Raw genomic sequence first — 18029 nt, forward strand, 5'->3', positions numbered from 1 at the left:
CTGAAGATGCAAGCTCAATCCTTTGTCGGCCTTGGGTTTATAAGCGCAGCTTCCTTGCTATGCACAAGTGGTACATGGGTTTTAATCCGCTGAAAAACACCCCGGTTAACAACTTAATCTGGGTTAAATGCCCTAATCTTCCTCTGGAACTATGGTCTCCGAAATCCCTTCAGATGATTGGCAATGCAATTGGATGATTTATTTATGTTGACCCCTGGTGCCTTGGCGAACGAGATAAGCGAATTGCCTAGATTCTTATCCAGAGAACATATAAGGGGGGATTCCCCGACCATATTGAAATCAGTTGGAAGGATCAATCCATCTCCCAAAGATTGGATTTTTGGGGAATCCCATTCCGTTGTGCTGCTTGCAAAAAGACAGGTCATCTGGTAAGAAATTGTCCCAGCGCAAAATTATATGTGAATAGGAAAGGCCTCAGGAAATCTTTCTTAAATGGCAGCCAATCGTCACCTTCCTCCCCTATAAAATCCCGGGCCCATAGTAATCCATCCTCTCCCCTCCGCCCGGCACAAGATCCCCCCACTGTCATGCATTCCCCTCCTTTCACCGAACCCATTGATGACCCCCCTGTTCCTTCTCCGCAGCCGGTGGATCCAAAGAACTTTATCCCCTTTCCTCAATATATACCATCGCCCTCAAACGAATTTTCTGTTGGATCCATCCCTATCCCCATCTCCTCTTCATCCCCGGGGGCCAGGCAAGACAAAGGGAAGGGGAAATTGCTTTTTGTTGGTCCCACCCCTCCAAACTCCCCTTCCTCCTCCCCTGTCAATCTCTTTGACAGTGATCTCGACCTGCTGCAAACTAGGGCTTCTCTTCAGCTTGAACCCCTCACGATCCACAAACCTGGGCCCTGCTTGCCTGTGATCAGTCCGGAATCGGCCAAAAATATTACGGTCCGGAGGAGGGGTCGATGTAGCTCTCGACATTTCAGAGGCCGAACCATTGTAACAAATGAAGGAATCCGAAATTTATCTCTTGTTGAGGTCCCAGTTCTAGATGATACGACTTCACAGCCCCTTAGAGCATGCAAGGCTGCCAAATCTCCAAAATGATCTCTGTCTTATCTTTCAACATCCGCGGTCTTGGTGTGGACCCAAAATTTATCACGCTAAAGAATTTCCTTTTCCATTCCAGGGCCTCAATTTTTCTTATTCAGGAAACGATGCATGGAAAGGAGGACTCTCTGTCTTATTTTCGAAGGATGCTTCCCTCCTGGCACATGGCTGCTACAGAGGCGACCGGGCTTTTGGGAGGCATGATTTCCCTTTGGGATCCGTCAAAGGTCAAGGCAAAGGCTTACAGATGCTTTGCTGGAATTCTAATATCAGTATCAATCCGTGGTATTGATTTTCCTATCAACATTCTCAATCTATATGCCCCGTATAAATCCCGTATATCTTTCTGGAACAGGGTTTTTGCTTCTGACCTTTTCAATCTGAACAACCTAATCATCGCGGGAGATTCAAATTCTGTTTTATATTCAAACGAGGTTTGGGGGAAGGGCAAGATAAACAATGCCTTGGCGGACCTCATCAACTCCGAATTGATAAACAGGAACATGGTTGACATCATTCCTGTCAGGAACAGGCCGACATGGTCCAATGGTAGAGTTGGTGATGCCTACATTGCCAAACGATTGGACAGGGTGTTCATCCACTTCAGCCTCATCGACAAATTAGGCCTTCCAAAGCTGTCTGTGGAGAATGTCATGATCTCTGACCACCTCCCCATTCTCTTATCGTGGCCTGACAAGATCTACAGAAGAGGCTACTCTTTCAAGTTTGATAACAGTCTCCTCCTGAACCCTGCCTTTAATCTTTTTGTTCAAACCACATGGAAAGATATAAAGGACCGGGAGAAAACGAAATTTATTTTTTCCACTTTTAGGGAAAAACTCTCCGAGCTCAGGGACCTGGCGAAAAAATGGCAATTCCAAAGACACCAGGATGACAGGGCGGACCTAAATCGGGCTCAACAGGAATTGCAGTACATCATGGAATCCACTGATTTTTCCACCTGCTCTCTTGAGATGAAAGCTCGCATTAGGGCTCTGGAGAAGAGAAGATTCTACTTACTAAAATAGGACGAAGAAAAATGGAGGCTCAAAAGTCGCGCCACTTGGCTTGAATTAGGTGACAAAAACACAAAATTCTTCCACAAGTTTGCCAATGCTCGAAGAGAGAGGAACTTCATTTGGAAAATCAAGGATGAACAGGGGAATGAGGCTGTCTCACAGGAGGACATCACTCGGCTCGCGGTAAGTTTTTTCAATAAACAGTATAGCAGAACAAATGATATTGCTTTCAGTGATATCCGATGGGGGATTGACCCAATGCCTGTGATGTTTGATCATGATATGAATGAGGAAATTTTCCGTCCTGTTGATGAGAACGAACTCCTCAACGCCATGAAAACATTCAAAAAGGACAAAGCCCCCGGACCGGACGGCTGGACTATTGGTTTCCTTACTCACTTCTTTGACCTCTTTAAAAAAGATTTGCTAAGCATGGTACAGGCCTCCAGACTATCTGGTCAAGTCCACAGCCTAACCTCCTCCACTCTCATTGCCCTCATTCCGAAAAAAGATGAGCCTGAATCTTTCTTCGATTTCCGCCCTATCTCCCTTTGCAACATCTCTTTCAAGATCATCACAAAAATCATTGCACTTAGAATAAAGGGATCACTGGCCCGCCATCTTTCTCCAAACCAGCATGCTTTCCTTAAGGGTCGAAACATTCATGATGCTGTCGCCTCCACTCAGGAATGCCTCCATTCCATTGCCGTCAATAACACCAAAGCAGCCATCCTGAAAATTGACTTGCAGCGGGCTTTCGATGTTATCGATTGGGGATATCTTCAATGCCTCCTTGCCAAAATAGGTTTATCTCCTGCTGTCATCCGCTGGATTATGGGGTGCATTGAAAATGTTAACTATGCAATTCTGGTGAATGGACGGCCTTCCCCTTTCTTCAAGGCTGAGAGGGGCCTCCGGCAAGGATGCCCTCTGTCCCCCCTCCTCTTTATCCTTGCGATTGATGCCATGAGTCTTCATATCAATCGTGTTGTGGCGCTGAAAGAAATTTTCCCGATAAGGATATGCAAGAACATCAATATGTCTCACAACCTCTTTGTCGACAATGTGCTTATATTTGCTATGCTCACGATGGCTTCTTGGCTATGCATAAAATCCATCCTGGACCGCTTTCACAAAGCTTCGGGGTTGGCCATGAACAAAGCAAAAAAAATTCTCTACCATAATGGAGTTGATGAACACCTCATTTGCCGGATAGCCCTACTTTTCGACATTCAATATAAGCCATTGTCAGATGGAATCAAGTATCTTGGTTTCAGATTAAAAGGTCATTCATACAAGTCGTCGGACTGGCACTGGCTCGTAGACCGCTTTCTCAATAAACTCTCTCTCTGGAGTTTCCGCACCCTCTCTTTAGGAGGCAGGGTCGTTCTCGTCAAATCGGTCCTAACACAACTTTCAGTCTTCTGGGGACACCTCTTCCTCCTCCCGACCTGCTTTATCCAAGCAATCAACAGGATTATATCAAGCTTTATATGGGGTGCCAAGGCCGAGCGTAGCAAAATACATCTTGTGAAGCTGGACCTTCTCACATTACCGAAAAATTCTGATGGATGGGGCATACTGAACATTAAAACTTTTGGGGTTGCTCTTATTTGTAAATCACTTTGGAGGGGTATTTATGGCACCAATCCATGGAGCGACATCATTCGACAGAAATATCAAAGAGGCAGGGGAATTGAATTCTGGTTCAGATTTGATTCTATTGGCATCAAACGAGGCTCCGCAATATGGCTCAGTTTTAGAAGGGTCCAGCGATATTTTCTCAGCAATCTAAAATGGAAAATCTTCTCAGGCAGAAAGATTATCATAGGCATGGACTCTTTCGCTGGTTTCAAGGGAACGTTACAGTTTCCTCCCCCTCTTCTCTTCTTCCTCCGCAGAGCTAGCTACTTCACATGGGATCGTATCATAAAGGTCTTCCAATAGACCTTCATCCTCTTTGGTCCGATCTATCTTCCTCTCTCCAGCAGGGAGGTATCCAGCGATCCTCCAATGACAACCACCTGATCTGGTCCCTTCCTTTCTCTGTCTCACATGCAAATGTAAAGGACATTTACTCTGATCTCATTTCTGCAAACATTTCATCCAATCGGCGCTTTCCAGTCTTCTGGTGGAAGCTTCGCTGCCCCCTCAAGGTTATTTTATTCTCCTGGTTGGTGCTCTTCAACAAGAATTTAACTTGGGGCTCCTTGAGAAGACGCTCATGGCACGGCCCCAGTAGATGTGCTCTCTGCAATATGGACGAGGAAACAAACTACCACCTCTTCTTCAAATGCACTGTCTCTCAACAAATCTGGTATGACCTTCCACAGTTTTTTTCCTTTCAACCTCTTAACTTCATCTCTGTGGATGCAGCGTTTGACTGGTGGGGGCGACAAAAGACTCTCCGGCCCATTCTTCCCATCACCATCTGGTCACTCTGGAGGTGGCGGAATCAAAATTTTTTTGAAGACTCTTCTTTATTCGCCAAATATGTTCTATCGTCCATCACTGCTCTTTATCTTCCGATCAGCTGAATGGTTTAATGGTTTTTTTGTTTCTTTCTGAAAATATTGTGAACATGCTCATACATGATGGTTATATGCTCAACTTGGTTTTGAGTTGCTGTCTATCGGTAGTTATCAGGAGTTCATTAAACTCTTTCAGATCTATCTGAACAATATGTTTATATATCCTCAATATAATATCATGATTTTCTTTCTAGAAAAAAAAATATATTTTGCTCATGGAAACTTATTTCACTATGTAGTATCATTGTGAATAAAATGAATGCATCAAAATGTTGAATGTGACATGGATGAATGAGTGAGATAAACCTTTGGGGATTTAATATTATTTATGCGGCTTTTCTTTCCGTAGGCTTTTTATGTTTAGCTTCTGTCAACAAGATCTGTGGGAATTCACATCACGTGTTGCAGGTTTCTATCCATCCCCACAACACTTTGGAATTATGAGATAGAGGATGAAAATAGAAAGAATAGAAACCATCTATTGATTAGGTTATTAATTAGTATTTTGTTTAATAACATGAAGGCTATCCAGTTAGTCAACTATAACTTAACATGGTTAGCATTGTAATACTAGGTTTCAATATTATGTTCACATTGTCTTTTTAATATTAAACAAATTGTAATGCTAGGTTACAACATTATATTCACATTGTTTTCTTTAACATTTTTGTTCAAGTTTTTTTTAATTGTGTGAACATTATTTTTTAGTAATTTATTTTCTTTTAATATTGGAAAATAGAAATTTATAAGAAATTGATTTTTCATTGCCATTTTCTTGTGAACAGCATGGAAAAAATTTAGTGAGCCAATTGTATCGTAACATTGTGATGTACCATAACAACATAGAAAATATGGAAAAAAATTTAGTATGCCAATTGTATTGAACATTGTTTGCCCTTTAATATAGGAGTAAAATAGATAATATTATAATATTATAATATTGATTTTATTTAAATTAAATCAGTTTTGGTTTTTAATTGATTTGTATAAAATATTTATAAAATTGTTGAAAGGTACAAGGATATTTTATTTATTCAAGATGAAATACAATTTCTTTTTTTTTGGTCAAATAAGAGTGGAGCCTTCAATTAACCGAAAACATGATACATATAGTACACATATTTACAAGTGTAAAGACCAAAGAAAGACAGACTCGTTGATGAATACAAACAACAGGGTCAACATGCCCTAAATATCACAAAACAAAAGTTTACCCTCTTTTACCAAAAAACTAACTGTGAAAAAAATCTCGTCGTCGGTTTGATTCTAGATCTGGCAATTGACAAATCATCGCTTCGGGAACTTGCTCGCCCTTTAACCTCTTTTCGGACCCGATAACGCCAATAAACCAATGATCTATAAAATATCGGGTCCGCTCCTAGCCTTATCCTCCCTCCACTTTAAAACCCAATAACCAATAAAAAGGCATCGCTTCGGAAACTTGCTCACCCTTTAACCGCTTTCTGGACCCGATAACGCCAATAAACCAATGGTCTATAAAATATCGGGTCCACTCCTAGCCTTATCCTCCCTCCACTTTAAAACCCAATAACCAATAAAAAGGCATCGCTCTGGAGACTTGCTCTCCACTTAACCGCAAACTGGACCCGATAACATCAATAAACTTGTGGTCTATAGAAGTTCGGGTCCGCTCTTCGCCTTAACCACCCTCCTCTTTGAAACCCGATAACCAATCAGAAAGCAATGCGCCATAGACTTGCGCCCTGCTTAACCGCCATCCGGACCTGATAATGAAAAAGAATCTTTGGTCTATAAATTTCAAGTTTGCTCTTAGGCTTAACCTCCCTCCACTTAAACACCCAATATCCATTCGATGAACGGGGGCGCTGAAAACCTACAGTCTGCGCCTAATCCATTAGCATGCGGGTTACAAGTAGCTGAACTCCCTTAAAGGCATGTGACTTCAACATCTAGTAATAAGATCGACGATCAGGGTTAAAGTGGCAATACTAACCGATTCCAGGATGCCCGTTGATCTACCATGATCTAATGATTCCTGTGCATAATTACCCTGCCTCTTCATCCTTCTCTTCACTTTGTGTATCTGTCGTTCCTTCATCTTACCTCTTCCTCCTTCTCTTCACTTCGGGTTTGTGCCATGCTTTCCTCTCCCACTGGTCTTCCTCCTGCTCATTCTTCATTAGTCTAGAGATTCACCATGTCTTTGTCTGCCTGTTTTTGAAAATCATCGCACAGTTTTCCAGGGGGTATAGACTGCCAGTCATAACAAATGTAGCTTTCCTTGCATAGCACCCTTTCATTCGCTAGACGATCAACTAACATATTGGCTTTCCTTCTCACATGAACAAAGCTAATTGTTCTTAGGGTTTGCAAGTGGGAATGAATACGCTGAAAGACCTGCGAGAGCCTCTAGTGTTTCGACACTTTTCCATGTGTCGTTCCATTACACATTTTCTTGGCTGCACTAATGACCAGTTCATAGTCAGCTTCAATGATGGCATTGTGTAAATTTGCCTCCATCAGGATTTCCAGGCACTGCTCTAAGGCCATAAGCTCTGCCATGTTATTTGTGGCAGTCCCTAAATGACTATGGAAGATATTCTTTATGCACCCCTGCTCATCTCTTATAACACCACCATAGCCAGCCATCCCTGGGTTACCCTTAGAGGCCCCATCTATATTGATTTTAAAAAAACCAGGAGGAGGAGGTTGCCAAATATCTTTGCCAGCAATTGTTTTGCTCACACCCTTGCCCTCGCCTTGGGGAACTAGAGAATGGAGACCCAACTTCATCGGTATGCGAACATCCTAAGGCGAAGGGAGGTCTTCAAGGATTTTCCAACCAAGGAATTGGAGCTCAACCTGAACAAGATGAAATACAATTTCAATTATATGAAATTGTTTTTATAAAAACATGTATTATGAAACAATTGCACTATAATTAAAGTTAATTTTATTTTATTATTTTTTAGTTAATTTTATTTTATTATTTTTTTAGTTAATTTTATTTTTATGGTAACATGTTTTCTACTTTGTTTTTACAATTAACAATTATGAAACAATTAATCATTATGATTAATTGCCCTTGACATATTGTTAGATGATGTCATGTTTAATTATGCTACTTTGTGGTATAAATTGATCTGATATTTTTACAGATGATTAATTGCTCTTACATATTGTTAGATGATGCCATGTTTAATTATGCTATTTTGCGGTATAAATTGATTTGATATTTTTACAAATGAAATATGTAATATTTTTCATTGTTTACATGTTTTCAATACTTAACTTTTAATTAGTTAAATAAATGGTCATTATTTTAAGAGAGGGCTTCCATTGAACCATGTAAACTAAGATTTCTTTGTTTTTGGGAAATCTCTTTCATGTTTTTTCACTATTTCTATTAAACTTAAATTGTTTATTGTTTTTTTTTTTTTTTTAATTAAGAAAAATTATTTCCATAAATTATATAGACTTTAAAAGTAACACCAATGTAGATTCATTTTAACTTTGGATCTTTGCTTTTATATTTAATTAAAAAAAATGTTTGGGTTGAGAGATGTAAACATTTTGACCTGGTTAAAATACATAAAAATAAAATTAAATAAAAAGATTAATGTAATGTTAACATTTTAATTTCATAAAAAAATACAAATGATTAATTTCTCATAACATATTGTTAGATGATGCCATGTTTAATTATGCTACTTTGTGATATAAATTGATTTGATATTTTTACAAATGAAATATGTAATATTTTTCATTGTTTACATGTTTTCAATACTTAACTTTTAATTAGTCAAATAAATGATCATTATTTTAATAGAGGGCCTCCATTGAACTATATAAACCAAGATTTTTTTGGGGAGGAATCACTTTCATGGTTTTTCACTATTTCCATTAAACTTAAATTATTGCTTTTTTTAATTAAGAAAAATTATGTCCATAAAATGTATAGACTTTAAAAGTAACAACCAACTTAGATTCATTTTAACTCTGGATCTTTGCTTTTATATTTAATTAAAAAAATATTTGGGTGGAGAGACTCACTCCAACCTACCTATAATGTTCTTTCCTGTAAACATTTTGACTCGATTAAAATGCATAAAAATAAAATTAAATAAAAAGATTAACTTAATGTAAACATTTTAACTTCATCAAAATAAAATAAGAATAGCCTATGTTAAAATAAAAATTCTACATTATTACTTTTTTATTTTTATTTTCTGGGTAAAGGCTACTTCTATATTAAGTAAGAAAAATATTTACATAGTTTTACATCATCCAAGGGGGACGATGCCACCCTCTAACAGAGACAACTGGGACAGACTATCAGACTTCTGAGACAACATTACAAAAAATTGTCCAAATGAGTTCCTTGGACAACATACAGTTTTGGATAGCCAAAAACAGACTCTATTAACTTGCTGACTCTAACTTTTAACAAGCTGCCACTATAGGGCTGATAACAGGAACTGAGCGAGATTGAGGATTTAACCAAAAAAGACATGAACAAGTATGCACAAAACCTTGAGAAACTCCTTCGAACAGATTCAGGTTAGGTGACTGGGCGACGTTGGCAGCTGCCTGTGCATCGGGCTGGGCGGATCAAGCCAAATGACAGACTCCTCACCATCCTGAAGATGCCCCTCCGAACCCGGATGAACTGAGTCCTGTTCCTCATTCCTATTCTGAACACGATTGATTAATGGCAGAATTTCTTGCACTGATTCATCATGTGTCGAGTTCTCCTGTTCCTGAACCGGCTGAGGCTGGTCGACTGGTTCTGTGGGTGCCAGTGGACGGGGGACACGATACACCCTTCCTTGCATGTCCCCCAGAAGAATTTCGCTGCCCTGGAGACTATCTGCAGCAGGGGAGGACCATGAGGGACTAACTGGAGACGCTTCTGAAAGATACACAAAGAAATTGACTATTACATCCGACTGAAGGATCCTTCTGGGAATTCGAAGGCGGAAAGTCTGGTAGGAATCCGGTAAACACAGAAATTCTTCCTCAGAGCTGGATGACGAGGGGGGTATGGCTGCCATAGGAGCTATTGGGCGCGGCTCCTCCCCTTCAATCCCATTGCGAACCCCTGAACGACCACCTCGACGAGGCACGCCTCTTCGATGCATCACGGCTTCCAAGTTGAGCGCTTGGAGACTTTGCTCAGTTTCCTTGAGACAATACTGCAGCTCAATATTTTGCCTACCGCTCGCTTCAGACAACATTCCCTGAACATTGCAGGTCTGAGCGATATTGTTATATAACCAGGACTTCGCCATCACCATATGCCGCATACAAAACGCCATTACACCAGACTTCCTCGAGACCGGAGCAGGCTCGCTCGGCTTGAATGCTCTCCCTGCCGTGCTCTGCCTTTCCTTAATTCCTTTTGCCTGTAGCATTAAATAAAATCCTGTCTTCATCGCTGTCTCGTACCCACTTGCTGCCTCGGCCTTGACACAGGTGTAGAGGCGCGGGATGCCTTAATTGCATGTCAGGATACCCGCATCCGGGTCATTATTACTTTTTTATTACTTTTTAACCTATGTTAAAATAAAAATTCTACATTGTTATTTTTTAATTAATTTTTGTTGAGTAGTTAAGATAAACTTGACTTGGTCAAGATAACGATGGTTTTCGAGCTCCAGGTTTATGAGAACCCGTGGTATTTACGTGGAATATAGCGTGGTATTTATGTGGAATATAACCTATTTTGCACAGCTCTCCAGCCTAATATGCAAGAGATGTTGTAATGTCTCGTCATATCTTGTAAACATTTTGACTCAGTCAAAATACATAAAAATAAAAATTAAATTAAATAAAAATATTAATGTAATGTAATGTAAACATTTTAACTTGGTTTATTTATTATTATTTTAACGGAGTCATCTCAAAGACATACCCCATGTCATTGGGTTAATGTTTTGATGAATATGTTGCCACGGACAGTGTTGAGAAAAGTAGCATGGGGTTGAAAGATCACCTTGCTTTATATGCTCAAAGAAAATAACCCTGTAAAATTAATTGTATACTATTACAGACCCATATAAAACCTAGATTTGATATGCACCTTAAGGTACTTAAGGTCCAAAATCAACTTATATCATCTTTAATAGGAATTCATTTCAAGAAATTAATTTCATATTTTTATGCATTGTAATTTAAGATCTGAACTTATTGCCTCTGACCTAATTTTCTTTCTCTGATTTGGAGCATTTGATAAGTGTTCCAACTCAATCAACCATTTCCCCAAGCTTTGTAAGGCATTCGTTTCAGTTGTGATATGTTGAATATGCTCAACATCACTTGAAATTGGTTCATTATTTTTTCCACAACACTTTTCATGTAATGTATTAACTAAAGCTATTGTAGGCAGGATTATCTCTTACAAATCATTGTTGGCCTTGAATTTCCACGATGTTCTAGCAAATCCCTTCAAAGAGCACACCATTGTTCTATTTCTAATCATACCTACAGATGTGTGGCTTATGTAATTGTCATCCCACCCTTTGAATATTGTTGGTTGTCATATCTGCAAGATTAATGTTGTTTAGTTTTTCTACCATGTCAATGACCATCAGTTTCATGCCTTGTAAGTCTCTATTTCTTGTCTCTTCCCGACATTGTTAGATATTATTTTGTCGGTGTTCTCAAGAGAAGTGATTGGAAACACCAACCCTTAAATATAGAAAACCACAAAAAATACCTTACATGGAACCTCCTAAGTAACAACAAAAACTAAACTAACAAAATAGCAATAACAAGGAGGGATCATTTTCAGGCTTGTTGGGTGGTCACGTGGGAAGCAGTTTAGCTTGGGGTTTGTTAGCACTTCCATGGATCACTCTGGAGAAACTAATCCCTAATCATAAGGACTGCAATATGAAAAATTCATGCTTTTTCACAGGTGATGAATGCAATCCATGACTGCATCCATATTTGGATCCATCCATGTTACCCCATTTCTATTTTTTTTCTTTTCCTTTTGGTGCACAAATAGATTACCCCCTACCCTTATGAAATCTCTCCATGTGACCAAGTTACTAGAACCCATTCTAAGGGATTCTAACAAACATCCATGAGAAGCAAAACCTACAGGATAGAACCCATTATCGATAACAAAAAGGGCGCACCATCTTCAAATGCATATTGGCATAAAATAACTAACACTACAGACTCTAAGAAAAGAACCCACCTTGCTAAATATTTTGCATAAAAACAAATGAAAACCCAAGAAAAGGTTTTAAGCTTATTTTCTCTTGAAAAATAAATATAGAAACCCACAGAGTTTTGGAAGACCACGAAACCCTCACCGTAGATTTTTATTGTAGATTCAACAACTTATGTGATATGCTAAAACACAAGACAAGAATCTACTCTACTCTTAATAGGAAATCAAAATTGATCAACGAAAACAATAAGCAAAAAAATAAGAATATCAATCACACATAAGATAATATTTCTCTGGGGAAAGCAACTGCTAAAAACCTTGACTATCGACATTACATTAACCAGAAGATCTGAGAAGAAAATACAATGTTTGTTCAACCCCAATAATTCCTGCACTAGTACTATCTCTCTGCTTCATAAACCTGCTCAATCCAACACTTAACCAAATATGCTATCTGCCAAGCCCCTACTTCCTTGCACACTCCCTAGAGGAATTACCCATATTTAACTGGGAAATCCACTCTCCATAATTGCACAATCCAACATAAGTCCTCAACTGATTTCACGGACCATCTATACAACTCGGAAACTTATACAACTGATAGTACATTGTCCCTGAACTCTAATCTCAACTGGGTCTTCCTCTAAACTGACATGCGTGAGTTATTTATGAGTGAATCATCAGTTAACTAGTGTGGTACTAAGGATGCACTAGTTCCTGTCCCCACTACTAGACCTCCTACTAGTTCCTCCAATAGTTAGAACCATTTTAACTGACTATAACTCAGTTAGATTGAGTTAATTAATTACAACTCAAAAGAACTCAACCTAGGCCCCTAAAATTTCGGGATCACTCTACATGACTCTAGATATACTTCCAACTCGAATTTCCTAAATCAACTAAGTCAATTTAACTTAGTTAACTATTAGGCGTTGCTAGGAGAATAAAATTTTGATTTTATTCACAATTTAATCCAATGACAAATTAAATTGGAATTTCTTGTTGCTATTTTTAAAACTCGCTCTCAAAAAGAAAGGTATTATCTACTACCACGATCCTACTTCTATGAAACTCAAATTTGCATCTTGACAAAGCCTTTGTCAAATATCTGCATCCTTCTCCTCTGTGGGAATGTACTCCAAAAAGATAATTCTCCTCTTCACACAATCTTGAAGATGATGATATTGAATATCAATATGCTTGGTCTGATCATGAAAAATTGGATTCTCAGAGAGTTTTATACAACTGTGATTGTCACATTAAATCACAGTTGGATCCATCTGCTAACCAAACAAACCAACAAGAATCTTCCTCATCCAGATAGCTTCATAAGCTGCTTGACTGGCAGCCATGTACTCTGCTTCTCCTGGACTGAGTGAAATTGATCTATGTTTCTTATTGTACCAAGAAACAGTTGCTGACCCAATACTAAAGATCCCACCTGATGTGCTCTTCTCGTCGAACAAACTCTCTTCCCAATCTACACCAATGTAGCCTTGAAGCTTCACTCCCTCTGTTCGTTTGTACCATAAACCATACTGAGTAGTGCCTTTGAGGTACCTCAACACATGCTTGGCCGCCTTCCAATACAGCTTGGTCATATTAATGATCGCTTGACTAAGTTGGTTAACTGCATAGCACATGTTCAGTCGTGTGTTCATCAAATACATGAGTGAACCCACAAGCTGCCTGTAAATAGTAACTTCCACTAATTCACCAGAAGTAGCATCCTCCTTCCTCCAGTTACCTGCTAGAGGAGTCTCCATGGGTTTACTGCTCTCCATGTGAAACCTTTTGAGTATCTCGTTGGCATACTTGCCCTGAGAGATAAAAAGTTCCTCATCACCTTGCCATACTTCCATGCCCATAAATTAGTGCATGAGCCCTAAGTCCTTCATTTTGAAATCTCTTGGAAGATCCTCTTTGTAAGACTTGATCATCTTATCATCACCTGTTAGAATCAAATTGTCGACATATAAAACAATAATCAACAATTTACCTTTAACCACAATATGGTAAAGGTTCACATCTGCTTCACTTTTGGTGAAGCCCAACTCGGTGAAGTAGCTATTGATCCTGGTGTACCAAGCATGGGGTGCTTGTTTCATCCCATACAACGCTCGCTTGAGTCGGCACACATGCGACTCTTGGTCGAAGGTCTCAAAACCTTCAAGCTACTCAATATACACCTCTTCCTCAATCATGCCATTAAGGAAGGTTGTATTTACATCCATCTGATGTATCTTCCATCCCATCTGCATTGATAGTGCCAAAATGGATCTAACTGATGAGTACCTTGCAACAAGATCAAAAGTCTCATCGTAATCAATCCCATCCACCTGAGAAAAATCTCAAGCCACAAACCTGGCCTTGCATTTCTCCACACTACCATTTGTTGTTTTCTTTACCTTGTAAAGCCATCAAGAACTCACTGCTGACTTGTCCACCAGTCTTGGGACCACATCCCAAACATTGTTCCTGAAAATGGAGTCATACTCCTCAATCATGGCATCGACCCAAACCGATTGTTGCACTGCTTCCTCAAAATAGGATGGCTCAGTTTCAACACATTTTCTCATAAGAGCCATGTATCCAGTGTACCTCTTTGGTGACCTCCTCTGCCTACGCTTTGATGTGGGTACTCCCACATTCTCTCTAGCATCATGTACTAACATGTCAGCTTCTCTGGTGTGCTTTCTCCCATCTCTGGAAGACTCTGCATGAATGGGTGTCTCCACTGCCTAATCCTTTGCATGTGGTTTTTCCACATCAATCAGAGGTTCCTCCTTAGAATCTAAAATCTCCTCAACTACATATAGCTAAATCTCCCTCTCAAGGGAACATCTCATGCCTTCTCTTCATCGAAGTTTACATCCCTACGAACCAATGTCATCTTGTTGGTCGGCAGGTACACCCGATAGTTGTGAGGTGTATTAGTGTATCCCACAAATATTCCCAACTCTGTTGTTGGATCAAGCTTCTTTCATGCATCTTTGGTTACATGGTAATAAATTGATGAACCAAAAATCTTGAAGTGACCCACATCTAGTCTCTTCCCTGAAAAAGCCTCTTTCGATGTACTCATCCCAAGAATTCGATGAGGGCTTATGTTATGCAAATAAACAGTTATGTTGCATGCCTCGCCCCACACGTGTAGTGGTAGGCCCTGATCATGAAACATCACCCGTGTTTCTCCTTCTATGCTTATGTTTTTCCTTTTAGCCACTCCATTCTGTTGTGTATTATGAGGTGCTATCAACTCTCGTCGAATGCCTTCTGCAGCACATAAATTCTTAAACTCATTCAACACATACTCTCCACTGTTATCACTCATGAGAGCTTTAACCTTCCTACCAATATCTTTCTCGACCAATGCTTTAAATTCACAAAACTTTGCAAAAGTATGATCTTTCTTCTGCATGAAGAAGATCCAACATTTATGAGAAAAATCATCAACAAATATAACATAATACATGTGCTTGGCCATGGATGTTGTCGATAAATGTTCACACACATATGAATGGACTCAATCGAGGATCGCCTATGCTCAACTGTCTTTGTCATGAAAGGAAGCCTTGGTGTACATTTGGAAAGTACACCCTTTGCATGTGTCAACTTTCTCAAGTGTACCCTTGGGAAGACTGATAGAAATTTGTTGCATGATTTTCAAAGCGCCATGATGCAAGTGACCCAACCTCCTGTGCCACAACTCACTAATGTCTCAGCTCTGCACCTTCTCTACTTTCGTGCTCAAGGAAACACAATCTTATACCTCCAACTTGTAGAGATTCTTCACTCTAATCCCTATCCTCTTCACCTTTCCCTTACTAAATATCACATCATAGCCTCTATCCTCCAACATGGCAACAGATACCAAGTTCTTCTTCAAACCAGGAACATACATAACATCTCGCAAAGTGAGGGGAGCACCTGACTCCCTCTGAAAGGTAATTGTACCAAGCCCGGTAGCACTATACCTCTCGTCATCACCCATCTCGATATGCATATGGAGATCCTTCTCCTCCAAGTTACTGAAGAGATATTTGTTACCAGTCATGTGGAAAGAAGCTACATTGTCCAGGTACCATACACTACCCATCATCGATGACACCATATATGTGATGAGGGTAAAATCTATTTCGAATTATGAGGCAAGAGCCTCACCTGTCGCTCCTCCTGAGGGCTTCTTACCAGCCTTCTTGAGTGGACACTTTGTGGAAAAATGTCCCAGCTCATGATAATGAAAGCACTTGACTTTTGACATGCCCTTCTTCTTATTGCCATGACAAGAATTTGATTTGGAATGGGATGCCTTGCCCTTCCCTTTCTTTTCCTTAACCCCTAAGGCACAATTCTCCTCATCATCAGTCCTCGATGAGGATCCGTCTCTAGTGTTACTTCAAATCTCTTCCTCTACCAAATACGACCATAGTCGTTCCCAATTTAGTAGCTTCTCCCTCCCATTGACTGAGTCCTAGTAATTATGCCAGCTCTTAGGAATTCCTAGAAGAGCTAGGCTCACCATGTCGTCTTCAGAAATAGTAATCTCATTACTTCCAAGCTCATCCCGATAATGGGTGAACTTGGTCAAGTACTTCAGAATTGATTCACCCTTCTCCATCTTGAGATTTATGAGTTTATCCTTCAGTGCCAACTTCCTATGGTCATTGTTATTTTGAAACAGGTTCGTCAATGCCTTCCACACTGAGTATGGAGTATCCTTACACTGGAGACTCGAGACAATGTGGTCTGGAACTCCTTCCAAGATAATTCTTCTCGCTTTTTCCAAACACTTTCTCCATTCATCCAGATCTTTAGCATCTAATGTTGGAGGCTTATGAATGTCATGATCTATGAATTCCTTGAAGCCATTATCTTCTAGAACTGCCTCCATCCTATCCTTTAAAGCTATGTAAATCGAGCCTTCCAAGGCATATTGTTTGGGTCTAAAATGAGGATGCAAATTAGAGTTTCATTTACTATCAATCTGGGTAAGTAAACTTCGAGGATCATCCAATATATATGGACTTAGAGACAAAATAAACTAAGCTAGGTGAAGAAATGTCAAATCTCCCTTACAGGAGGTCTTTCATTGGGATATCCAACACCTATTTAGTCATTTAATCAAAATGAAATCTAAAGACATTGTGACAAGTGTGAGAAATATTAAATCTCACTTACATGAGAATGTTCATTAATATTTCTAATCATATTAATCAACAAACTATTTAAACTAATGAAATTAAAGCACTTAAACCTAATTCTGATTGATTGCATGAAGTATTAAAGCTCTCTTACAAGAGACTATTCATTTATATCTCAAGCATATGAATCAGAAACTTAAACTAATGAAATCCAACATTAAATAACAAATCAGATTCATTGAAAGAAACATTAATACTTTCTTACGAAAGGTCATTCGTTAATATTTCAAACATATGAACCAATAATTTAATCTAATGAAATTCACAAACAAACATAAAATGAAAGTTTACCAAAACAAAACGAGCATGCAAGCGAGGCAATGGGGGCCCTCCATAGCTCCACAAGCACACCTAGAAAGAAGTCAAATGTAGAAGAAAATCCAATCCACTTTATTTATCATCAATTGCAAATCGCAATTACAAGCTCCAAGTTCTACATTCCAAGAGGTTTTAAAATCTACATTATAATGATTCTAAAATCTAAAATTACAAATGAAGGACTAAGTTTCTAAATTCTAAAAATTAAGATTACAAATGGAGGAGATAACACTCCTATTTATACAAGAAGATGGGATAACAAACTCATAATGATGATCCATTATTCCCTCTTCAAATCCACATATATCTCAAGTAATGGTGACACATAACCCTATCCTCCATGATCTTCTCCATGAGGTCCATGATCTTCTCAAATTCGAATTTGAAGATAGAGTGCCACATAAGGGTGCCTTAGAAGCTTCCTTTGTACCTAAACATGTCAATAAACTCATTATAATTGTTAGGTATAAGTATATGGATATTATTTTATAAAGTTTAACCACAAATTCTCTTAAAAATACTAAGAATTAATAATGTTTTGGAAAACACAATGATAACCCATTTAATGATGCAATTGAAGCTAATGTGATGACATGGTGGTGGAATAGAGATGAGAAAATGTGTGAATGGAGAGAAAGTGGATGTTGAATGGAGTGAAAGTGGATGTATTTTAAGGATAATTATTAGGCCCAACATACTCCCAAACTGAAGGT

Source organism: Pinus tabuliformis, chromosome 5_2 (genome assembly GCF_031772625.1).
Source record: "Pinus tabuliformis cultivar Carrire ecotype Pingquan chromosome 5_2, CPIR1, whole genome shotgun sequence".
In the NCBI taxonomy this organism is placed as follows: Eukaryota; Viridiplantae; Streptophyta; class Pinopsida; order Pinales; family Pinaceae; genus Pinus; species Pinus tabuliformis.